This window comes from Chiloscyllium punctatum, chromosome 42 (assembly GCF_047496795.1).
Source record: "Chiloscyllium punctatum isolate Juve2018m chromosome 42, sChiPun1.3, whole genome shotgun sequence".
Lineage (NCBI taxonomy): Eukaryota > Metazoa > Chordata > Chondrichthyes > Orectolobiformes > Hemiscylliidae > Chiloscyllium > Chiloscyllium punctatum.
Genome location: NC_092780.1, coordinates 6,638,189 through 6,665,404, shown reverse-complemented (window position 1 = coordinate 6,665,404; position 27,216 = coordinate 6,638,189). Strand labels below are relative to the sequence as shown.

The following is a 27,216-nucleotide window of genomic DNA, read 5'->3' as shown; positions in this document are numbered from 1 at the left end:
TTAGTGAACTCAAGTAATCATAACAAAAGTGATAATCCTAGTGCATCACTTTGAAAGGCACACAAAAGTGAATTTTATCACAGTAGTTTTGCTTTCAAAACTTCCTGAGCTGAGAGATTTATTTAGACATTCCCAGGCTGCTTGCAGATAAAGCTGACAAGGTTTTGATTTTTCATCCTGGATATGAGTGTTCTGGAAACACAGCATTCATTGTCAATCCTTAATTGCCCTTGAGAATGAAGAATGGTGCCCTCTCAAATAATTGCATTCTATCTGTAGGTTTTGTCACAGTGACAGTGAAGGAATGATGATAAAGTTCCAAGTTAGGATAACGTGTGGCTTGTAACTGGTGGGATTTCTATATGCCCGTTGTCCTTGTTCTTCTAAAGGTTTAGGCCATGGGTTTGGAAATTGCAGTTGAAGAAACTTTGATGAGTTGCTTCAGTGCACCTTGCAGATGCCAATATTTGCCATGGTGGAGAGAGGGATTGTTTGAAGTGGTAAACTGGTCGCCAAATTCAAGTGAGCAGCTTTGTCCTGTATCTTGTCAAGCTTCTTGAGCATTGTTGAAAATGCATTCATCTAAGCAGGCGGAGAGTATTCTAACACACTCCTAGCTTATATCTTGCAGATGATGCACAGGATTTGGGAAGTCAAGAAATTTGTTAATCGCTGGAGAAATCTAGTGTCTGATTTGTCTTGCAATTACATTATTTATGTGGCTGGCTCAGTTAACGGTCTGGTCAATGGTAATCCTTATGATGCGGATGTTGAAAGATTGACTTATTGTAGTGCCACCGGGTATCAAGGGGGCATAGATTCACTGTTGTGGCTCTTTGCCTGCCATTGTGTATCATGAAATGTTTTGCTTCACGCTAGCCCAAAACTGAATATCGTCTAGCTCTTGCTGCATATGCATACAGATTGCTTCAGTACGAGAAGAGCTGTGAATAGTCCTGAATCATCAGCCAATATTTCTAATTATGACAGATGGAATGTCATGAATGAAACAGATGAAGGAGGCTGTGTCTAGGGTGTTACCATATGATTGCTTGAATATTCTGAGTATCAGATGATTGGGCTCCAATAATAACATACATCTTCCTTGCTGCTAGATTTGAACAACTTTTTTTTTTAACACTACCATTTCCAGTAACTTCAGTTTTTGCCAGAGCAGCTTGATCCCACACTTGGTCAAATCCCTAACTTCTGGAATTCAGCTCATTTGTTTATGATTTGATACAAGCTGGGTTGAGTGGTGAGTACAGAATTAAAAGTCACCATCAGTGAGTAGTGACCAGTTTATATAATCAACTTTTTCACTATCTATTTATTGTTTGAATCCTGTGTGAAATAAGTTTTAATATCTTCAACTGCTTTCGGGTTAAGTTTATTGCACAATAAAACTCATAACTAATGAATTTCTTTTAAGATGCTGTAGAATTACTGGGATGTGAAATGTGAAAATGCTACCTTTGGTGCAATAGGAGCATACTCACCTAAAGTTAAAGTTATAGAACACTGTGTTAAGAAACATTGTTAGATGCAGAATAAAGCTCCTGTAATGTAAATTTGACTTGTGTTTCATACAGGTATCTGGGGTCTGAAACAGGATTCAGACTAATATGCTTCTGCATAATAAAAGGTACCATAGCATGTGCTTTTTCAAAAATTATTCATGGGTTGTGGGTGGAGCTGGTAATGATAGTGCTTATTCGCCATTGCCCTACAAGTCATTGTGAGGGACTTTCTAGGATTTCTGTATACCATGTAGTATACAACAATAGTGCTTTTATGGAGGGCACACCAGGAATGTGATTCATGAACTATCTCAACTCTCCATTTTCTACAGGTCTAGTGCCAGTTGTACTATTAGATCCTATTTTTGCTTTTCCTAACACTCATTATTCATGATTACATTCAAGAACAAATTCCATACGCAAACAGAAGCTTTTGACAAATTGTTACTTATTCTGCCACTTCAGGCTTGAGAGTACACCAGAATTAGCAACTTTTTTTTATAACATTTGGTTCATGCTGAAAATAAAATTATATCACACAATATTCACTTTTGATCTCTCTGACAGATAAAAAACAGAATGACCTGTGCAGTTTTAAGTTAAAGGCACTAAGAAAAGAAATACATGGAGAAGCAAAAGGAAGTTAAAGGAGAAATTCTGATGCTTCTTTTGCATTCAAAACAGTTACAATTACCACAGCATTAATATGCATTAGGAGACTATCTCACAGTTTCTCTATAGAGTTATTTTTGCCTCCCACTGCTACTGCTACCACCAACCGTCCATGACATCAGGAACAATTTAGTGACACCTGTCTTTTTCCTAGAATCGTCAGGTTTAAGAAAAGCAATCCAGGATTTCTGTAACAAACTAAGTCATTTCATGAAAGCAAATGAGCAAGGGTTCATTATAAAACAGTCCACCTGATTTCATTAACAAGTAAAATGAGAAGGATGTAAAACAAATAGTCAATCCAATTCCATCAGTTTTCTCTCAGGCTAATTCAGATGAAATCATCACCAAATGTTTAGAATTCTTTTACTGAATCAATTGAAGGATTTTCATAAGATGTGCCTTCTTCAGAGTAGTTACCTGGAAATACAGCTCTACTAAGTACAATGAACATAGTGACTTATATGGGGTGATGAACTTAAGAGCATGGATCAGTACTTGGAATTACCATGTTGTGGTCATTATAGAGACTTGGATATCACAGTGGCACGAATGGTTGTTGGATGTTCTGACATTTAGATGTTTCGACATTTAGATGCTTCAAAAGGAATAGAGGGAGGTAAAAGAAGTGGGGCAGTGGCATTGCTAATCAGGGATAGTACCACAGCTGCAGAAAGGGAGATCATCGAGGAGGGTTTGTCGACTGAGTCAGTACATGTGGAAGTCAGAAACAGGAAAGGAGCAGTCACTTTAATACAGGGAGAACTAGCCATTTGGATACAGAACTGGCTCAAAGGTAGAAGACAGAAAATAGTAGTAGAGGGTTGTTTTCCAGACTGGAGGCCTGTGACCAGTGGAGTGCCACAAGGATCGGTGCTGGCTCCACCACTTTTTGTTATTTATATAAATGATTTGGATGTGAGCAAAAGAGGGATAGTTAGGATGTTGTGAAACTTGAAAGGGTTCAGAAAAGATTTACAAGAATGTTGCCAGGGTTGGAGGATTTGAGCTATAGGGAGAAGTTGAATAGGCTGGAGCTGTTTTTACCTGGAGCAACGGAGGCTGAGGGGTGACCGTACAGAGGTTTATAAAATCATGAGGGGCATGGATAGGATAAAGAGACAAAAGTATTTTCCCTGGGGTCAGGGAGTCCAGAACTAGAGGTTTAGGGTGAGAGGGAAAAGATATAAAAGAAACCAAAGGGGCAGTTTATTCACGCAGAAGATGTTGTGTGTTTGGCAGAGAGTGTGGTGGAGGCTAGTACAATTGCAACATTTAAAAGTCATTTGGATGGGTATATGAATAGGAGGCTTTTGGAGGGATATGGGCTGGGTGCTGGCAGGTGGAACTAGATTGGGTTGGGATATCTGGTCAGCATGGGCAAGTTGGACCGAAGGGTCTGTTTCCGTGCTATACACCTCTATAACTCTAATTTACTTTGAGAGTTTTCCATAGACCCCACAGTAGCAACAGAGACATGGAGTGGATTGGGAGACAGATTTTGGAAAGGCGTTGAAGTAACAGGGTTGTTTTCATGGGTGACTTCAACTATCCTAATACTGATTGGAACTTCCTTAGTGCAAATAGTTTGGATGGAGCAGATTTTGTTAGGTTGTCCAGGAAGGATTTCTGACTCAATATGTAGATAGGGCGACTAGAGGGGAGGCCATACTGGATTTGGTGTTTGGCAACAAACCAGATCAGGTGTCAGATCTCTCGGTGGGAGAGCATTTTGGTAATAATGATCACATTTCCCTGACCTTTATGATAGCCATGGAGTGGGATAGGAGCAGATGGTATGTGAAAGTATTTAATTGAGAGAGGGGGGAATTACAATATTATTAGGCAGGAACTGTGAAGCATAAATTGGGAGCAGATATTTTCATGGAAATGCCTGACAGAAATGTGGAGATTATTTAGGGAGCATTTGCTGAGAGTGCTCGATAGGTTTGTCCCACTGAGGCAAGAAAGGAATGGTAGGGTGAAGGAACCTTGGATGACAAGATTTGTGGAACATCTAGTCAAAAGAAAGAAGGAAGCTTACACTTGGTTGAGGAAGCAAGGATCAGCCAGGGCTCCAGAGGGTTACAAGATAGTCAGGAAGCAACTGAAGAATGGATTTATGAGAGCTAGAAGGGTGCATGAAAAAGCCTTGGTCACAAAGCTGGTTTCTTTTCTCTAGGATACGATGTCCTTGGTTTTTATCAGAGGAGTAAATAAACGGCTGTCTATGCCAATTAGACTGGTTTGGTACAGAGATTAAGTGTATTCAAAGACCTTTTTGTTCATATGTAAACAGATGAGACTTCAGGCCAAAGTGGTCATATTTTAGAAGTGACCTGTATAATGAAAGGGGAGTGGTCAGGTCTCTAGCTGAGCAGTTTAGTTCAGTCCAGAACTGGTTGGGAATTCAACAGTGAACTGTGTGGAACTCTCTCTCTTTCTGCCCTTCTAACATCAACCTGTGAGCATCTGTTCTAGTTTTTAACTGTGCTTCAAGAGGGTTTGCTTATTAGGACTGTTGTATATATTTGGGATAGCATAATTAAATCTAGTTTGGATAGACTGAGTTCTGTAGGGGTTCTTTATTCTGTTCTTAGTGATTCATGGGTAATCTTGTGAATAAGTTTTTGTTTTAAAACCTGGTAGTCAACCTAGCTACCTCACTCTGGGTAATTTTCACTGCACATTTACCAAAACAAATTGCAAAGTTATGGTCGGGACTGCCTGCTTGAGAATGTTTTGAGTGGCTTGGCCAATTCTATAACATCTTGACGGGTAGGATTAGGGAAAACCCCCAAGGCATTCTATTTTCATGTGTCTGGAGTCTGAGTTCGGGCAGGTCCTTAATGAATACTTTGCTTCAGGTATTCACTAGTGAGAGACACCTTGTTTGTGAGGATAGCTTGAAATAGGTGTGAAGGAGGATGTGCTGGAATTTTGGAAAAATATGAGGATAGATAAGTCCCCTGGGCCAGAGGGGATATATCCAAGGTTACTATAGGAAGTGACGGAAAAGATTGCTACAACTTTGGTAATCATCACTGTCCACTGGAGTAGTACCAAATGACTGGAGGATGGCAAATAGAGTCAGAGATGTACAGCATGGAAACAGACCCTTTGGTCCAACTCGTCCATGCTGACCAGATATTCCAACCCAACCTAGTCCCACCTGCCAGCACCCGGCCCATATCCCTCCAAACCCTTCCTATTCATATACCCAGCCAGATGCCTCTTAAATGTTCCAATTGTACTAGCCTCTATCACTTCCCCTGGCAGCTCATTCCACACACTCACTACCCTCTGTGTGAAAAAGATGCTCCTTAGGTCTCGTTTATATCTTTCCCCTCTCACCCTAAACCTATGCCCTCTAGTTCTGGAGTCCCCACCCCAGGAGGAAGACCTGTCTATTTACCCTATCCATGCCCCTCATGATTTCATAAACCTCTATAAGGTCACCTCTCAGCCTCTGACGCTCCAGGAAAACAGCTCTAGCCTATTCAACCTCTCCCTATAACTCAAATCCTGGCAACATCCTTGTAAATCTTTTCTGAACCCTTTCAAGTTTCACAACATCCTTCCAATAGGAAGGCCAGAACTGCACACAATATTCCAGAAGTGGCCTAACCAATGTCCTGTACAGCCGCAATATGACCTCCTAACTCTTGTACTCAATACTCTGATCAGTAAAGGAAAGCATACCAAATGCCTTCTTCACTATCCTAACTACCAGTGACTCTACTTTCAAGCAGCTAAGAACCTGCATTCCAAGGTCTCTTTGTTCAGCAACACTTCCACAGGACCTTACCATTAAGTGTATACGTCCTGCTAAGATTTGCTTTCCCAAAACACAGCATCTCGCTTTTATCTAAATTAAACTCCATCTGCCGCACCTCAGCCCATTGGTCCATTTGATGTAATCTAAGGTAACCTTCTTCACTGTCTACTACACCTTCAATTTTGGTGTCACCTGCAAACTTACTAACTGTACCTCTTATGCTCACATCCAAATCACTGACATAAATGATGAAAAGTTGTGGGCCTAGTACCGATCCTTGTGGCACTCCAATGGTCACAGGCCTCCAGTCTGAAAAACAACCCTCAACCACCACCCTCTGTCTTCTACCTTTGAGCCAGTTCTGTATCCAAATGGTTAGTTCTCCATGTATTCTGTGAAATCTTACCTTGCTAATCAGTCTCCCATGGGAACCTTGTCTAACCCCTGACTGAAGTCTGTATAGATCACACCGACTGCTTTGCTCTCATCAATCCTCTTTGTTATTTCCTCAAAAGACTCAATCAAGTTTGTGAGACATGGCTTCCTATGCACAAAGCCATGTTGGCTATCAGTCCTTGCCTTTCCAAATACATGTACATCCTGTTCCTCAGGATTCCCTCCTACAACTTGCCCACCACGGACATCAGGCTCACTGGTCTATGGTTCCCTGGCTCGTCCTTACCACTTTTCCTAAATAGTGGCACCACGTTAACCAACCTCCAGTCTTTCAGCACCTCACCTGTGAGTATCAATGATACAAGTATCCCAGCAAGAGACCCAGCAATCACTTCCATAGCTTCCCACAGAGTTCTGGGTTACACCTGATCAGGTCCTGGGGATTTATCCACTTTTATGCATTTCAAGACATCCAGCACTTCCTCCTCTGTAATATGGACATTTTTAAAGATGTCACCATCTATTTCCTTACATGTTATATCTTCCATGTCCTTTTCCACAGTAAACACCGATGCAAAATACTCGTTTAGCATGTCCCCCAACTCCTGTGCCTCCACACAAAGGCCATCTTGCTGATCTTTGAGGAGACAGTGAGGTCTGCAGATGCTGGAGATCAGAGTTGAGAATGTGCTGCTGGAAAAGCACAGCAGATCAGGCACTATCCGAGGTGCAGGAAAATCACCGTTTCAGGCTAGAGCGATTTTCCTGAAATTTGAGGGGCCCTATTCGCTCCTTGGTTATCCTTTTGTCCAAAATGTATTTGTAAAAACCTTTTGAATTCTCCTAAACTCTATTTGCCAAAACTATCTCATGTCCCTTTTTTGTCCTCCTAATTTCTCTCCTAACTATACTCCTCATGCCTTTATACTCTAAGGATTCACTTGATCTATTCTGTCTATATCTGACATATGCTTCCTGCTTTTTCTTAACCAAACCCTCAATTTCTTCAGTCATCCAGCATTCCCTACACCTACCAGCCTTTCCTTTCACCCTAACAGGAATATACTGTCCTTGGATTCTCGTTATCTCATTTCTAAAGGCTTCCCATTTTCCAGCTGTTCCTTTACCTGCAAACATCTGCCCCAATCAGTTTTTGAAAGTTCTTGCCTAATACTGTCAAAATTAGCCTTTCTCCAATTTAGAACTTCAACTTTTATATCTGGCCTATCCTTTTCCATCACTATTTTAAAACTAATAGGAACTTCAAGAAAGGGAATAGAGATAACCGTGGGAATTACAGACCAGTCAGTCAGTCTTACATTAGTGGTGGGCAAATTATTGGAGAGGATTCTGAGAGATAGGATTTATAATTATTTGGAAAAAACATAGCTTGATTAGTGAGAGTCAGCATATCTTTGAGAGGGGCAGGTTATGCCTTACAAACCTTATTGAAGTTTTGGGGATGTAACACAACACATTGATGAATGTAGAGCAGTCGATGTGGTGTCGCATTTGATAATGTTCCCATGGTAGGATCATTTAGAAATTCAGGAGGTATGGGATACAAGGAAATTTGGCTGTCTGGATACAGAATTGGCTGGCCCACTGAAGACCGAGGGTGGTAGTTGACAGAAAGTATTCAGCCTGGAACTCGGTGACCAGTGATGTTCCACATGAATTTATTCTGGCACTGTGATTTTTATAAATGACTCTATGAGAAAATGGAAGGATGGGTTAGTAAGCTTGCCGATGACATGAAGGCTGGAAGAGTTGTGGATAGTCTGGGGGGATTGTTGTAGGTTGCAACGGAACACTTACAGGATGCAGACCTGGGCTGAGAAGTGGCAGATGAAGTTCAATCTGGAAAAGTGTGAAGTGATTCATTTTGGAAGGTCCAATTTGAATGCAGATTACAGAATTAAAGGCAGGATTCTTGGCAGTGTGGAAGAGGAGGGATCTTGGGGTCCACGTCCATCGATCCCTCAAAGTTGCCACCCAAGTTGATACGTAAAGGTGCCGTATAACGTGTTGGCTTTCATTAACAGGAGGAATTGAGTTTGAGAGCTGCGTGTTATGCTGCAGCTCAATAAAGCCTGCGTTAGACAGCACTTGGAATGTTGTGTCCAGTTCTGGTCACTTCATTAAAAGAAGGATGTGGAAGCTTTAGAAAAGATGTAAAGGAGATTTACCAGGATGCTCCTGGACTGGAGGGCATGTCTTATGAAGAAAGAACTTTTCTCATTGGAGCAAAGAAGGATGAGAGGTGACTTGATAGAGGTGTACAAAATGATGAGGTGCATAGACAGAGTGGATAGCCAGAGACGGTTTCCAAGGGCAGGAACAGCTATCATGAGACGGCATAATTTAAAGATGATTTGAGGAAGGTGTGGGGAGATGTCAGAGGTAGGTTCTTTACACGGAGAGTGGTGGATGTATGGAATGCACTGCCAACACTGGTAGTAGAGTCAGATACTCTCGGGACAACTAAGCGACTCTTGGATAGGCACATGGATGATAGTACAATGTAGGTTAGTTTGATCTTAGTAGGATAAAAGGTCGTCACAACATAGAGGGCCGAAAGACCTGTACTGTTCTATGTTCTATAATCTCTGTCTGATATGTAACATTTGACAGCTCAATAACAAAAGCAAAAATGTCTCTCTTGGCAAATTTGTTTGGAGAAATGCTCAAGACTTTTTCAATCATCATCTTTTCTTTCACAGTTTGTAGACTGCAGTAAACAACTTTGTGAATTATTCACCAGCTGAAAAGGCTTGGACCCAGTGCCTATTTCAATAGCAATTATAATTAGCTTATATCTGGCACTCTGCAGACTTGCATATTCACTGTGTTCACATTCGCTTAAGACAAAAAAAGGGAATCCTATCAAACACAGATGCAATTATTTAAACATTTAATGATAACTTGGTCTAGTTAAAATATTATATGAAAAGACGGAAATTTTGGAACTCCAGTCAAGCTGTCAAGGTAATGCACGTTGGGAGTCAAAATGTACTCGAAGTTAAATGGGACTAGACTGGTTGAGTATATAGATATAATTCAAACCTCATTTCAAAGCCATATATTCTATACTTATTGTTATTTTGATCCATGTTCCTGCTAGTTTTATGGGGCAGAAAAGCTGTAACAGATTCCCAGATCAGCTCACCAGTTAAAATAGCACTCAGGCCCCAGTGACATAATTACAGCCCAAACTACTTATTTAAAGAAAGACCCTGCTGGTTTGGATTGAAGATCTCTGGTAGGGAGTGGCAATCTGTGACTAAATCGTCCAGGCAATTTTAAATATCCATTCACATAATTGCCCTTATTTTAGCTACAAACAGCCAACTTTAATTTTACCTCACACTGTATGGATCAGTTTCTTGAGAAACTAACTAAGCAAATGCAAAACACATGCTTGGCTCTTATTCAATGTTAAGGACATTACTCAAACTATATTTTTCCACTGAGATCATTTTTTAATAACTGTTATTTTAGGTTCCAGAGACTGAGCTGTTCATTCCATGTTCTACCCAAACCCAAATACCAACCCTCTTCCTATTATTTCACAAAATGTACTTCAAGAAATTCACTTTTTTTTCCTTTTGCTGACTCATTGTCATTTTGCTTAAAATTGAAAGAAACTTTCCTGTAGTATCCAAATGATGAGCAGAAAATATACCTGGAAGGAAAGAGGTTTTAAGAAGAATCTTAAAGGAAAGGGAAAGAGAGAATTAAAGAGAAAATTCCAGAGTTGAGGTCCTCAGCAGCTTCCAGTAGAGGAGTGTGCTTAAATTGTAGATGCACATGTGGCCAGAATTGAAGGGCTGCAGATATTTCAAAGTTGTAGGACAGAAAGAGACTGCAAAGACAGGAAAACAGAGTGAATAGCAGCAAGTCACTGGCTCCTCAACAAAATCATGGCCTCCACCTCAATGCCTTTCCATCTCAGTATACCTTTAACATCTAGAAATCTATTAATCTTTCTCTTGAAGGTGTTCAGTGACTCAGCCTCCATAAATGAAGATGGGCCACCACATCACAAGTGATGAGCTATCGCTTATTCTGAGACTGTGTCCTGACATTCTAGGTACCCAAGCCAGGGGAAATATCCTTTCTGCATCTATCTTGTTGATCCCTGCAAGAATTTTGATTGCTTCAATGAAAACACCATTCATTCTTTCAAATTCTAGAGAATATAGATCCAGTCTTCTCAATCTCTCTTCACAGAACAATTTCACCATCCCAGGGATCAGGTTGGTGAACCTTTTTTTGTATTTCCTTTATGGTAAGTATGTAATTTCTTAAGGAGACGACAAAACTGTACTCCAGGTATATAATATTACCAAGGTTCGGTAGAATTTCAGAAGCCATTTTTACTCCAGGAGTAAATCCTTTTGCACAAAAGGCAAACTTACCTTTAGCTTTTTTATTGTTTCGCCTGCATGTTATCAGTGGTTTATGAGTAAGAGATTGACAGCAACACTTCCTAATCTCTCACTATTTAAGAAATACGCTGCACCTCCCTTCCTCCAACAAATGTGGAGGACGTTATATCTTTTCACATTATATTCCATCTGTCACGTTCTTTCCCACTCAATAAGTCTCTCTCTCCGCTGCTTTGTATTCTCCTCATATTCTCACCTGATTTTGTGTCATCAGCCACAAATCCAAATTACTGATCTAGATTATGAGCAGCTGTGGCCCAGCACTAATTCTTGCAGTATTCAATTAGTCATTGCCTGCCATAACTGAAAATGACCCATTTATGCCTATTCTCTGTTTTCTGTCCATTAAACAAATTTCAATTCATGCCAGTAAGTGCTCTAATTTTGTTTCCTAACCTTCTCTTGTAGGACCTTGTCAAGGCCATCTGAAAATCCAAATATACTAAATCCCCTTATTTATTGTGTTAGCTACATCCTCAAAGAATTCTTAATGGGTCTGTTAAACATAACTTCATTGTCATAGAATTCAATGACCCTGCCCAACAACCCATTATTTCAAACGTCCAGTTATTACATTCTTTTTCATAGGTTATAGCATTTACACAACTGCCAATGTCAGGTGAACAGATCTATACTTTCCCAAGATCCCCCTCCATCCACTCTTAAATTGTAGGGTTACATTTTTCACTTTCCAATCTGCAGGAACTGATTTGGAAGATGGCTGCTAATGAACCAAACCATTAGCTCTACAGCCACATCTTTAAACACACAGGTAGTAGATCATCAAGTCGAAGAGATTTATCAACTTTCAGTCTCATTAATTTTTCCACCTCTACTTTTTTCACTAATTTCTTTCAGTTCCTCATTCTCACTTTTCCTTTGGTTTTTTTTCCCCCAAGAGTTTTATTTTTACGTCTTTCTCATGAGAAAAAAAATATTTTTGTTTCTCTGCCATTTGTTTATTCCCTATTATTTACTCCCTTCTGCCCTACAAAGGCCTTTGACGACATCAACCAGGAAGCATTATGGAGCATCCTTCTCTGCTTTGGATGCACCATGAAGTTTGTCACCATCCTTTGCCTGCTCCACGACAACATGGAAGTTGTGGTAATGACAAATAGCTCCACCACTGACCCATTCCCTGTTCAGACCAACGTCAAGCAGGGCTGCATCATTGCCGTAATATTGTTCTCTATCTACCTCACTGCAATGCTTCACCTTATTTCCAACAAGCTCGCCACTGGAGTTGAGCTAACTTACAGAACCAGCAGGAAATTATTCAACATCTGACGCCTTCAAGCCAGAACCAAAGTCACTCCAACCAGTGTATCAGCTGCAGTGCACAAATGATGCATGCCTTTGTGCAATTTCAAGGGATATATCCAGACCATTGTCAGCATCTTGACAGAGGCATATGAGAGCATGGGTCTCAACCTGAATATCTGCAAGTTGAAGGTCCAACCTGGTTCAGCATTATGCAATAAACCTTTGATTATCAAGGTTCATAGGGAAGCCTTAGAAAACTTCGATTACTTCCAACATCTCAGGAATGTCCTGATGGTCAAAGCGGCTATTGATGAAGAGCTCCAGCATGGTCTCCAAAGTGACAGCACAGCGTTCGTCCGCCTGAGAAGGAAGTTTGAGGACATCAGATCTGATACCAAGATCATGATTTAGAGCTCTGGTGGTTCCCACCCTCCTATGCGGCTCTGAGGCATGGACTGTCTACAGCAGACACCTTAAGGCACTGGAGGAGTATCACCTGCTGCCTGCGCAAGATCTGCAAATACGCTGGGAACAAAGATGCACCAACACCAACCTCCTCAACCAGGCCAACATCCCCACAATCGAGGCACCGACCACCCTTGATCAGCTACAGTGGGCTGGGCACATTGGCTACATGACCAACTGAAGATTCCCCTAGCAGGTCCCTTACTCCCAGCTTCAAAATAGCGGGTGAGCCCCAGGTGGACAGAGGAAGCACTTCAGTAATACTGACAGAGTGCAACATTCCCACAGATACCTAGGAATCACTGACTCAAAATCATTCAAAATGGAGAAAGAGTATCTGGGAAGGCGTTGAGCACTTTGAGACTTGTCATCTGGAAAAAAAAATCGAAGCCAGACGAAAACAACGTAAGGAGTGGTCTACTACGCTAACACCCCACCCACCACTTCCAGCGACCACCTTCTGCCCAAAGTGTAACAGAACCTACGGAAGTTGCATCGGATTGTACAACCACCTGCTGACTCACCCTGAGTGTGGAAGAGAGTCATCCTCATGTGTGAGGGGCTGCCAATGATGATATGATTAAGAATTCACCTGTGTTTCCTGCCAGTGGGTCCATATTTGTTTGAAAATCTTTCTTTTTGCATACCAATAGAAGCTCTTAGCTAATTTTGAGAAGATTTGTAGCTCAGGTTGAGGTTCTGGATGTAGGTTTGCTCACTGAGCTAGAAGGATCATTTACAGACGTTTCATCACCGTAGGCGGTAACTTCAGTGAGCCTCCAGGTGAAGCACTGGTGGCATGGCCTACTTTCTATTTGTGTGTTTAGATTTCTTTGGGTTGGTGATGTCATTTGCTACTCTTTTTCTCAGGGGGTGGTAAATGGGATCCTAGTCAATGTGTTTGTTGATAGAGTTCCAGTTGGAATGCCATGCTTCTAGGAATTCACGTGCATGTCTCTGTTTGGCTTGTCCTAGGATGGCTTGTCCCAGTCGAAGTGGTGTCCTTCCTCATCTGTATGTAAGGATACTAGTGAGAGTGGGTCATGTGTTTTTGTGGCTAGTTGATGTTTATGCATCCTGGTGGCTTGTATTTTGCTTGTTTGTCCAATGTTCTTGCAAGGTGTTACAGTTCTTGCAAGGTGTTACAGTTCTTGCAAGGTATTTTGTAAATGACAGTACAGCTTTTCTATCGTTGCCCTCATGTTTCATGAATTAACTCTTTGCATATCTAACCACTTTGAGTGGGTGTCTACAATGATTAAGACCATTGAGCTAATTAAAGCGCTGGCATACCAACATGTAATCGAGTCCAGGGTTTACCCAGCCATTCCCACTAATGTGGGGGAGCTGCTGACTATGCATTTTGTCCTTCTTGACAGTTTGGGCATTGCCCCACCAATGTGGCTGTGTCTGCATACAGTCCCTGGCCACAAGAAATACCTTCTCACCAACATCTTCATTTTGGACACCCTGGTTGACCTTGGTGGACTTCAGCCAGTATCTGGCTACAACCTTTGCTCGGGACAATCATTCTTGCTTTCCACATAAAAATGCAATTCCCTACAGTGATCGGGTCTCATGCCAGAACAGACCATAAGACATAGGAGTGGAAGGAAGGCCAATCGACCCATCGGGTCAACTCTGCCATTTAATCATGGATGATGGGCATTTGAACTCCACTTACCCGCACTCTCTTCATAGCCCTAATTCCTTGCCAGATCAAGAATTTATCAACCTCTTGCCTTGAAGACATTTAACGCCCCGGCCTCCACTGCAATCCATGGCAATGAATCCCATAGGCCCACCACTCTCTGGCTGAAGAAGCATCTCCTCACTTCCATTCTAAATGGACCCCCTCTAATTCTAAGGCTGTCCCCATGGGTCCTAGTTTCCCCATGTGTCCTAGTTTCCCCATGTAATGGAAACACCTTCCCAATGTTCACTCTTTCTAAACTATGCATTATCTTGTAAGTTTCTATTAGATCTCACCTCAACCTTCTAAACTCTAATGAATACAATCCCGGGATCCTCAGCGGTTCATCGTATGTTAGGCCTACCATTCCAGGGATCAGCTGTGTGAAAATCCGCTGGACACACTCCAGTGCCCGTATGTTCTTCCTGAGGTTTGGGCCTAAACTTGGATACAGTATTCTAAATGGGGCCTAACTAGAGCCTTATAAAGTGTCAGAAGCACATCACTGCTTTTATATTCCAACCCTCTTGAGATAAATGACAACACTATATTTGCTTTCTTAATCATGGACTCGAACCTGCAAGTTAACCTTTAGAGAATCCTGGACTAGCACTCCCAGATCCTTTTGTACTGTGGCTTTATGAATTTTCTCACCATTTAGAAAAAATAGTCCATGCCTGTATTCTTTTTTCCAAAGTGCAAGACCTCGCACTTGCTCTTGTCGAATTTCATCAGCCATTTCCTGGACCACTCTCCTAAACTGTCTAAATCTTTCTGCAGCCTTCCCACCACCTCAGTACTACCTGCTTGTCCACCTAACTACCTAACATTGGAAAACTTTGCCAGAATGCCCCCAGTCCCTTCATCCAGATCATTAATACATAATGTGAACAGCTGTGGCCCCATCACTGAACCCTGTGGGACACCACTTGTCACCAGCTGCCATTCCGAAAAAGAACCTTTTATTCCAACTCTCTGCCTTCTGTCAAGACAGCCAATCCTCAATCCATGCCAGTAGCTCACCTTGAACACTACTGGCCCTCACCTCACTCAGCAGCTTCCCGTGAGGCACCTTATCAAAGGCATTCTGGAAGTCTAGATAGACAACATCCACTAGGTTTCCCTGGTCTAACCTACTTGTTACCTCTTCAAAGAGTTCTAACAGGTTTGTCAGGCATGACCTCCCCTTACTAAATCCATGCTGACTTGTTCTAATCCAATCCTGCACTTCCAAGAATTTAGAAATCTCATCCTTAACAATGGATTCTAGAATTTTACCTACAACCGAGGTTTGCCTATTCAGCCTATAATTTTCCATCTTTTGTCTTGATCCTTTCCTGAACAAGGGGGTTACAACAGCGATTTTCCAATCATCTGGGATTTTCCGACTCCAGTGATTTTTGAAAGATCACAACCAATGCCTCTGCTATTTCCTCAGCCACCTCCCTCAGAACTCTAGGATATAGCCCATCTGGGCCAAGAGATTTATCAATTTTTATACCTTTTAGCTTTTCTAGCACTTTGTTTTGTAATGGCTACATACTCAACTTTGCCCCCAACTGCTCTTTAATTTTTGGGATATTACTCTGTCTCAATCTTCACAGTGGTAGACATAAGTTCTTATTAAGATTTTCAGCTATTTCCTTATCTCCCAGCGATAGCCTTCTTGCATCAATTTGGAGCGGCCCAATGTCTACTTTTGCCCGTCGTTTATTTCTTATGTATTGAAAGAAACTTTTCCTATCATTTCTAATATTATTGGCTAGCCTACCTTCAGATTTGATCCTCTCCTTCCTTATTTTTCTCTGTTATCCTCTGTTTATTTTTGTAGTCTTCCTAATCTTCTGATTTCCCAGTGCTCTTGGCCACTTTATAGGCTCTCGGTTTTCCTTTGATACACTTCCTGACTTCCTTTGTCAGCCATGGCTGTCTAATCACCAACCCCTCCCCGGATAATTTTCCTTTTCTTTGGGATGAACCTCTGTACTGTGTCCTGAATTATACCTAGAAATTCCTGACATTGTTGCTCTGTCTTCCCCACTAGGCTCTGCTTCCAGTTGATTTTCATCAGTTCCTCTCTCATGCCCCTATAATTACCTTTATTTAACTGCAACACTATTACATCAGATTTTGCTTTCTCTCTTTCAAACTGCAGACTGAACTCTACCATATTGATCACTGTCTCCTAGATGTTCTCTTACTTAAAGACTCTTTCAGTGGTGGCACTAACAGTGATGTATCTGCCAGCGGGAGGTGGCTTAAGGTATCTGCATTTGCTTTGTGGCCCCCGGGTTCTTTAACTTTTGAGTAAAACTGACAGCATCTCAGAATTAGAAGCGTCTTGGGCTTATAATTTTCTTTCCAAAATCTATCAACTCTCGAAAGGTTTTAGCATCTGGTGCTGAAGGAAGCGTTAAGCTCCTAATTGAAAAAACTGCGGGTCCACAAGTTTACAGGAGAATTACTCATTGCTTTTCACTTGTCCCAGTGTCATTTGCCTAGAAAATAACAACACATTTTTTCCACATACTGGGCTCAGTTTTCTTCAGGGAACTTATATTCTATTAAAGACCACCTGTCCGATCTTGTTATGATCACTACATTGTCTGTGCTTACATTCTTATCATTTCAGTACATTTCCTACTTAACTAGGGAATTTCAAACTGGGTAAGATTAATAGAAAAATACTCACCTACCAGAAAACTGCCATAAGGATGGTCAAAACTTTGATGGATTTTAAATACAAGGAATATTTTAAAATCAAGGTGTTGCTTAACCAAAAGACAATGCAAGTGTTAAGAGTTAGGACTTGTTGTGAATTAAGATATACGCAGAAGTTTGAATAATCTCAAGTTTGTGATGGGGAGAGAGTGGGAGACTGATCAAAAGTGCATTGGAATAGCCAAGCCTAAAGATAGCAAAAGTATGGATGAGAGAAAATGTCCATCTGTCAGCTTCTGTATTTCTTTGTCTCCCTTGAAGCCAACTTCAAAATTATCACACCCAGTCATTGATAAGAAGAAGTCTGTCACAGCAACATTTTACTCATTCTCTAATCTCTTCAATCAAGAATGCTTCTGTAAATATTTTTCTCACTGTTTGTCCTGTGTCCCTGACATTACGGCACTGATCCAGGAATATATTCCGAGCTTTAATCTGTAGCCAGGAAATATTTTGTCTCAAAGTAGGTCAGACTGGAAAGTTTATGATAATTCACTTTTACTGCCCAAAGTCTATCCATCATCTAAAAAGCACAAGTCAGGGGTATACTGTATATCCTCCCACCTGTTATGAATATAGCTCCAAAAATAGTAACACAGCAACACAGCATCAGGATAAAGCAGCCCATTTGATCAGCAATTGATCCACCATCTTCAACATTAACTCCCTCCAATACAACACAAAAAGGCAGCAAGGGTTATCATAAATAAGATGCACTGCCACATCTTGACAAGTTTCCTTCAACAGCACCTTCCAAACTTTTATTCACTCATGGGATGTGGGTGTTGCTAGCTGGGCCAGCATTTATTGCCCAGCCCTAATTACCTTCGCGAAGGTGGTGATTGGCTGCCTTCTTCAACTGCTGCAGTCTATATGCTGTATGGTTATCCACAATGCTGTTAAGGAAAGAAACTCAGGATTTTGCCTCAGCACACTGAAGGAACAACAATATATTTCTAAGTCAGAATTGTGAGTGGTGTTCCCATCTATCTGCTGGCCTTGTCCTTCAAGATGATCGTGCATTTGGTAGGTGCCGTCTAGGGACCTTTGATGAACTTCTACAGTGCATCTTGTAGATGGTATACACTGCTGCTACCCAAGCATCAGTCATGGAGGGAGTAGATGCTTGTGGATGTGGTGCCAATCAAGTGGGCTGTTTTGTTTTGGATGGAGTCAAGCTTATTGAATGCAGTTGGAGCTGCACCCATTCAGGTAGGAAGCATTCCATCACACTCCTGACTTGTGCCTTGTAGATGATGGACAGGCTTTGGGGAGTCACGAGGTGAGGTACTTGCTGCAGTATTTCCAACCTCTGACTTGCTCTTATAGCCAAAAGTGAGGACTGCAGATGCTGGAGATCAGAGCTGAAAATGTGTTGCTGGAAAAGCGCGGGTCAGGCAGCATCTAAGGAGCAGGAGAACCGATGTTTCGGGCATGAGCCCGAAGAAGGGCTCATACCCGAAATGTCGATTCTCCTGCTCCTTGGATGCTGCCTGACTTGCTCTTATAGGCACCAGTCATCGCCTGATATTTGTGATGCAAATGTTACTTGCCACTTATCAGCCCAAGCCTGAATAGTGTCCATGGTCTGTTTCAGTCCCTGAAGAGTCACAAATGCTTTTGAATATTGTGCAATTATCAGTGAACAACCCCACTTCTAATCTTATAATGGGCGGAAGGTCACTGATGAAGCAGCTGAAAGTGGTTGCACCCAAGCCACTACATCCTAAGGAACTCCTGCAGAGGTGACCTCCAGCTGAGATGACTTAGCTCCAACAACCACTACTATCTTGCTACATGCCAGGTATAACTCCAACAAGCAGAGACTGTACCCCTGATACTCACTGATTCCAGTTTTATTACAGCTCCTTGATGCCACACTTGGTTGAATGCAGCCTTGATGCCAGGGGCTGTCATTCTCACCTCACCTTTAGAATTCAGCATTTTTGTCCATTTTTGAACCAAGGCTGTAATGAGGTCAGTAGCCGAGTGGCCCTGGCAAAACCCAAAGCATGGTAATTAAGGAGGTTATTGCTAAGCAGGTATTGTTTAATAAAACTGCTGGTGACACCTTCATTATTTTAATGATGATTGGGAGTAGACTGATGAAGCGGTAATTGGCTGGGTTGGATTTGTTCTGGTTTTTCTGTACAGAACATACTTGGACAATTTTCCACATTGTCAGGTAGATCCCAGTGTTGTAACTGTATTGGAACAGCTTGGCTAGGGAAGCAGTAAGTTCTGGATTACAAGCTTTCAGTTCTATTGCTAGAATGTGGTCAAGACCCATAGCCTTTGCAGTATCCAGTGCCTCCAACTGTTTCTGGATATCATGTGGAGTGAATCAAATTGGCTGCAGACTGACATCTCTGATTCTGGGGACCACTGGAGGAGGCCAAAACGGATCATCCACTGGCACTTTTGGTTGAAGACTGCTGCCAATGCTTCAGCCTTACCTTTTGCACTGATTGGTTGGGCTCTTCCATCCTCCAGTGAGTTGTTTAATTATCTACCACCATTCCTAACTAAATGTGGCAGGTCTGCAAAGCTTAAATTGATCTGTTGGTTGTGGGATCATTTAGCTCTGTTTATCACTTGTTGCTTATGCTGTTTGTCATGTAAGTAGTCCTGTTGGGTAGCTTCACCAGGTTGACACCTCATTTTTAGTATGCCTGATGCTGCTCCTGATATGCCCTCCTTCCCTCCCTATTGAACCAGTATTAAACTTCTGGCTTGGTAATGACAGTGTGGGGGATATTCAGGTCACCGATTGTATTGAAGTACAGCTCTGCTGCTGTTGATGCCCATAGCACTTCATTGACACTCAGTCATGAGATGCTAGATTGGTTCGAAGTCTGTTCCATTTAGCATGGTTATTTGGGTACTTCATCTCAACACCAATTGTATGGGTCACTTACTGATGCTATCATGGACATATACATCTGCAAGTTCACAAGGATGAGATTAAGTCTGTTTTTTTGTTCTTGTTGGTTTCCTCACCATCTATAGACCCAGCTATGTCCTTTAGGACCTGACTAGCCCAATTGGTAGTGTTGCTGCCATGCCACTCTTGGTGGTGGACATTGAAATTCTTACCTAGAGTATCTAAGTGGGAATTTGCCATCCTCAGTGCTTCCTTCAAGTGTTGTTCAACAAGGAGGAGTACTGATTTATCAGCCAAGGGAGAATGGTACTTGGTAATCAGAAAGTGGTTTCCTTGCTTATGTTTAACCTGAAGCCATGAGACATCATGGGTTCCAGAGTCAATATTGAGAACTCGCAGGGCAACTTTCTCCCAAGTGTACGCAACTGCATTGCCAGCTCTGTAGGTTGTCCTGTCACTAGGATAGGTCATATCCAAGAATAGTGATTTCTGGGGCATCGTCTATAAGGTATGATTCCTTAAGTATGACTGTGTCACGCTGTTGTTTGACTAGTCTGAGACAGCTCTCCCACTTTTGGCACCAGCCCACAGGTGTTAGTAAATGGTAGTCTGCAGGGTCAACAGATTGGATTCTGCTATTGTCTTTTATGGCACTTAGGTCAATGCCAGGTGGTCTGTCTACAGTTGATTTCTTTGTTGGGACTTCATAGTGATTAATACAACTCAGTGGCTCTGGAGTCACATGTAGGCCAGACATGGTGAGGATGGCAGATTTCCTTCCCTGTAGGACATGAATGAACCAGCTGGCTTTTTTTCTGACAATCAATAATGGTTTCATGGCCATCAACAGATTTTTAATTCCAGATTTTTAAAATTTGAATTCAGTGGAGTGTAGGAAGCGGAATATAAAACTGGCTCAGTGCAGGAAACAAAGGGTAATTGCTGATATGTGCTTTTGCAATTTGAAGGTGGTTTTCAATGGGATTCTACAGGGAAAGGCATGAAATTGTTTGCTTTTTGTGACAATATATTAACTATTTAGACATGAATGTATTGGACATGGTTAAGAAGTTTGCAGATGACACAAAAACTGTTTACAGTGAAAAGGATAGCTGTAGACTGCAAAAAACAAAATCTATGGACTGGTCATGCTGGCAGACAAATTGCAAATGGAATTCAACCAGGTGTGAGGTGATGCATTTAAGTAGGTCAAAAAGGCAAACAAGAGGAAAATAAATGGAAGAATACTGAGGTATAGAGACAGTGATGGACCTTAGAATGGATGTACACAGATTCCTGAAGATAGCAGCCAGGTGGTTGAGGATGGTTAAGGCGGCAAATGGAATCCTTACGGTTATTAGCTAAGGATAGAATAGTAGTGAGGATTGGCTGGACCAACAGAAATAATTAGTTCGGCCACATCTTTAGTGCGCGCAATTCTGGGCACCTCCTTACACAAAGTAGGTAACTGCACTTGTGTGAGTACAGAGGACATTGATGAGGATGTTGCCAGGACTGGAAAATTGCAGAGATGGGAAAGATTGGATAGGCAGGGGTTGTTCTCTTTGGAACAGAGCAGTTGAGGGGCAGTTAGATTGAGATAAGAGTGTGGAGAGAGGCTGGGAAGGGCTTATTTATCTTAGCCGAAAAGTCAGTGACTGGGGGCACAAATTTAAAGTGATTGGTAGAAAGATTAGAGGGGAAATTAGGAAACACTTTCACCCAGATGGTGTGCAGGGTAACTGTCTGAAAAGAGAGACAGAAACCCAGAACACATTTTAAAAGTGCCTAAATTTGCACCTCCAACATACATATCCTACAGGGCTATGAACCATATTTTGGCTGTCACAGAGACAATGGTTCAAATGGCCTTGCTCTGTATTGTAAACTTTCAATGATTATAAGTTTATTGGTGGTGATGCTGAAATTTCAATTGAAAGGAAATATTTACTAACTTTTTTTTGACAGCACTTTCCAAACCTTAGACCTGTATAGGGAAGGAAAAAGACAACAGATGCATTGGAACACCACCACTTTAAAGTTCTTCTCCAATTCACATTTTATCCTGACCTGGATCTATTTTGCTGTTTGCTCACTATCAGGTCAAAATCCTGGAATTTCCTTCTTAACAATACTTTGGGTGCACCTAAACTTAATGTGCTCTGCAGCAGTTCACAAAGGTGTTATGCTACCACATTTTCAAAGGCAATTTGCACTTGACAACAAATACTGGTCTTACCATCAACATTCACATCCAATAGAAAAATAAAACAAAATTCATAGCATGTTTTTAGGACATTCCCAGCTATCTCAATATTAGTTATTGAATATCAGAACATAGTCCCAGCAACATTGAAGAATGGCATGTGAAACAGGACGGACCTTAAAGTTGTTGGTTCCCATAATATTGCTTTTCTGTATCCTTATGGCAAAGTGCATACCCCATATGGTAAAAATCGAAAGAACTGCGGATGTTATAAATCAGAAACAAAAACAGAAATTGCTGGAAAAATTCAGCAGGTCTAGCAGCATCTGCTGAGAGAGATCAGAGTTAGCATTTCAAGTCAAGTGGCCCTTCTTCAGAACAGTTCAACCTGAAACGTTAACTCTGGTTTCTCTCCACAGATGCTTCCAGACCTATTGAGATATGAAATATGATGTTCAACATGCCAGTTTGAAATTCTTAATTGTGCTTTATGATGTAAGTAATAATGGCCAATCCAATAAAAATTGACTGGATAAATAAGAAAATGGCAAAGGAGATGAATAAATATTTTGCTTCAATCTTCACAATAGAAGACACTAATAGCAATCCAAGCTAACTAAATAATCAAGGGGCAAAAGGACAAGAGGAAAGAAATATAATAACTATTATGAGAGAAAACATGCTAGGGAAATTAATGGAGCTAAAGACCAATAAGTGCCCTAAACCTGATAGGATTCATCCTAGGCATCAAGGGAAACAGCTACAAAGACTAGCCACTGCTAGTGGTCTTTCACGAATCATTAGATTCTACAAAAGTGAATGCAGACTGGAAAGCTGCCCATGTAACACCTTTATTCGAATAAGGAAGGAGACAGAAAAACAGATAGCAATAGGCAAATACCTTAACATATCTTATTGAAAGAATATTAGAGTTTCATCAAAAGGATACAATAGCAGAAATACATGATACAATCAAGCAGAGTTAACAAGGCTTTCAAAAGGGGAAATCATGCCTGACAAATTTATTATAATGCATTGAAGCGGCAGCAAGCAAATTCAAAAAACAGGAAGCGGTGGATGTAATTTAGATTTTCAGAACGAGTTTGATAAGGTACCACATGTTAGACTATTTAATAAGAATTTGTGATGTTGGCAGTAGTAGACAAGGATGGAAAACTGGCTAATTGATAGAAGACAGTGAGTTGGGATGAGGGGAGGTACGTATTCAAGATGGCAAGCTTTAACTCAAGGAATGCCACAGGGATTAGTGTTGTGGGCACAATTATTTATAATATATATTAAAAACTTGGATGAGGAAACTGAATGCATATTTGTGGATGAGACAAAAATAGGCAGGAAAGCAAATGGGGAGGATGCCTCAAAGGTCTGCAGAGGGATAGACAGGAGAAAGTGAGGACTGCAGATGCTGGAGATCAGAACTGAAAATGTGTGGTTGGAAAAGCGCAGGTCAGGTAGCATCCAAGGAGCAGGAGAATCGACGTTTCGGGCATGAGCCTTTCTTCAGGAATGAGGAAAGTGTGCCAAGCAGGCTAAGATAAAAGTTAGGGAGGAGGAACTTGGGGGAGGGGCGTTGGAAATGCGATAGGTGGAAGGAGGTTAAGGTAAGGGTGATAGGCTGGAGTGGGGGTGTGGGCGGAGAGGTCAGGAAGAAGATTGCAGGTTAGGAAGGTGGTACTGAGTTTGAGGGTTGGGACTGAGACAAGGTTGGGGGAGGGGAAATGAGGAGACTGGAGAAATCTGAGTTCATCCCTTGTGGTTGGAGAGTTCCTAGGCGGAAGATGAGGTGCTCTTCCTCCAGCTGTTGTGTTGCTATGGTCTGGCGATGGAAGAGTCCAAGGACTTGCATTGTCCTTGGTGAAGTGGGAGGGGGAGTTGAAGTGTTGAGCCACGGGGTGGTTGGGTTGGTTGGTCCGGGTGTCCCAGAGGTGTTCTCTGAAACGTTCCGCAAGTAGGTGGCCTGTCTCCCCAACATAGAGGAGGCCCCAATATAGAGGGATAGACAGGTCAGGCAAGTGGACAAAAACTTGGCAGACGGAATACGTGGGAAAATGGGAAGTTATGCATTTGGTATAAGATGAGTTGAATATTATTGAAATGGAGATAGATTACACAAAGCTTTAGCACAAAGGGATTTGGAAGTCCTTGTGCATAATTCACAAAAAGCCAGCATCCACATTCAGGAGGTCTTAGGGGTGGCAAATTGGCCTTTATTTCAAAGGGAATGGAATATAAAAATAGGGAGGTCTTACTAAAACTATACAAGGCACAGATCAGACTACAGCAGGAACACTATGATCTGTTTTAGGCTCCCTTAACTAAGGAAAAATATACCGACATTGGAAGCAGTCCAGAGAAAATTCAATCATCTTATGAGGTGAGATTGGGTGTGGTGGGCCTGTAATCCTTGGAATTTAGAAGGATGAGAGGAAATGATATTGAAACAAACAGCGTGTTTAGGGGACTTGACAGAGTAAATGCGGAAAGATTGTTTCCTGCTGTGGGAGAGTCTAGGACCAGAGAGCATAATCTCATGATATGGGGTCACTCATTTAAAACAGAAATGAAGAGGAATGTCTTATCTCAGTAGTGAATCTGAGGGTAGTGCATATGTAAAATTCTGTACCAAAAAGGGCTGTAGAGGCTGGGCCATTATGTACCTTCAAGATTGAAATAGAGTTTTAGTTATTAAGGTAAAACAAGGGTTAAAGGGAAAAGGCAAGAAAGTACAGTTGAGAATAATGGATCAATCATGATCTCAATGAACGAAGGCTGAATGGCCTACTTTGGCAGCAACATCTATGACCTTATTTCCATAACCTAGTGTTAATGGGAATGAATTTGGAAAGCAATTGAGGTGAGTTGTATTGATGCATTTAAAGAGAAGCTGTAAAGTACACGAGAGAGAAAAGAAATGAAGGATATGTTGACAAAGCAAGATGAATAAAGGCCTACGGAGGACTGTGTGCAGGACAAATACAGATCAGTTAGATTGAATGGTCTGTTTCTATGGAACATAAATTTTATGGACAGAATCTTATAGGAACCAGAGTGATTTGGACTATGGTGAGTTTTGTGGCAGAATCATATGAAAAGTGCACTGAATATCCATAGCAACTCCAGCTAAATTGTTTAAAAGTTTGCTGAGAGATTGCGACTTGCCAGTTAAAGGGGGATAATTATAGGTTACTACAAATCACCTCATTAACATTGAGTTTCTTAATTTACCAAGCATTCTGAATAAGCTAGAAGTTCAGAATTCCTGACGTGGAAGTCAAAGTGGGTACCTGACGACTTCAGCTCGCCACTGGTTGCTAACAGCCTCCAGGTTGCTCAGTACCAAGCAGAATTTCAGGCCATGAGCTATGAACACCAGCTGTACATGACCCTCATAGAAGGACATTGGTATATGACATTTTCTACCCTCTCAGGGCCATTATGCACCTTTCCAATTCATTTGCAGTCCAATTAGGAAACACCTACTTGCATTGCAGGGTGCACTAGCAACTAACATTAAAAGGTTGCTGCAAAGACAGGCATCCAGTTCACAGATTGGACTAGGCTCTATCTCTCAGCTGAAAATGTGTTGCTGGAAAAGCGCAGCAGGTCAGGCAGCATCCAAGGAGCAGGAGAATCTATGTTTCGGGCATGAGCCCTTCTTCAGTCTGCAATCCTCACTTTCTTCTAGAAGATTTTAACCTACTGTGAATCCTCTTACAAGGATGCCTTCCTTGAAGAAGCTCTCTTCCTTCCCCCTTGGATGCTGCCTGACCTGCTGCGCTTTTCCAGCAACACATTTTCAGCTCTGATCTCCAGCCCTCACTTTCTTCTATCTCTCAGCTGCTCACTTGCTGTCTTAGCACCAGTCACCACGCTTATAGCATCCACACCTTGATTTGCCATGCCAATCAGTGTGTTGGCCACTGGAGGGATATGGCCAATGATTCGGATAAATTATTCTACACCAGATTCATATTATCAGGTCTAAAAGTGATAAATAGTTTGTGACTGTTATAATAATGACTGCAAGGGGAGAGCAGGCTGACACTATACAACATTGTGAAATTTACAGACATGTTTGAAGGGACTCAAAATAGTGACCCAAAAACAAAAGCTTGAAACTAAGCTTCAGCCTATTAAACAGAATGACACTCAAACCATGAGGTCAAATGAACCACAGAATCCAGTGCAATGGGAAGAATGAAGATCTGGAATTCCAGACAGTGGTTATGAAGCAAAATCCACTCATTTCAGCTGAAACAAGTCTAACAATTGGATTGGGAGCACTACAAAGGCTGGAGAAAATTTGCAGTACTTCGCTCGCCACCTGCTCGGATCCTCACCAATAATTCTTTCTCGATACATCCATGATGGCATTGGTGCTGCTCTCTGCTCTTGTCTGGAATTGGAAAAGTTAATCAGTTTCACTTTCAATTTCCATCCTTCTCTCAGCTTCACCTGGTCCGTATTGAAATTTCCCTTCCCTTCCTTGACTGATTGGCTTTCCTTTGTGAGGACAGGTTGTCCACCTATACTTAAAGAGTAGTAGGGGTGTGGAATGCACTGTCTGCAACAGCTGTGGACTCGCCAACTTTACGGGCATTTAAATGGTCAATGGATAGGTATATGGACAAGAATGGAAGAGTGTAGGTTAGATAGGTTTCAGATTGGTTTCACAGGGCGGTGCAACATCTAAGACCAAAGGGCCTGTACTGCACTGTAATGTTCTATATCTATTACCAGCCCACTGATTCCCATAGTTATCACGATTACACTTCCTTGCATCTTACTTCCTGCAAAGATTCAATTCTGTTCTCCCACTTTCATCTCCACCACACCTGTTCCTATGTTGCCAAATTCCACTGGTGTGCCTCCAACACAATCTCTATTTTTCCCTCAAACAGGATTCCCCTGTCTCCTCCACTGTGGACCTTAGCCACACCTGACCTATCTCCCATATTTCTGCCTTCATCCTTTTCCGTCCTTCCCAGAATGATAGCTTTCCACTTGTTCTCAGTTTCTATCCTACTAGTCGTCACATTCAAAGGATTGTCATTCACCATTTCTGCCAGCTCAAGCAGGATGCCACAACCACAAGCACATCTCTTCTTCCCCTTTACTATCAGCATCCTGCATGGACCATTCC

The 27,216-nt window shown here is 41.7% G+C and overlaps 1 protein-coding gene across 1 annotated transcript in view; it reads right to left on the bottom strand.

Moving 5' to 3' along the window:
- Window positions 1-27,216, bottom strand: part of LOC140465691 (rho GTPase-activating protein 23-like) — a 265,792-nt gene that overhangs the window by 127,203 nt on the left and 111,373 nt on the right. The gene's annotated exons all lie outside the window — the stretch shown is intronic.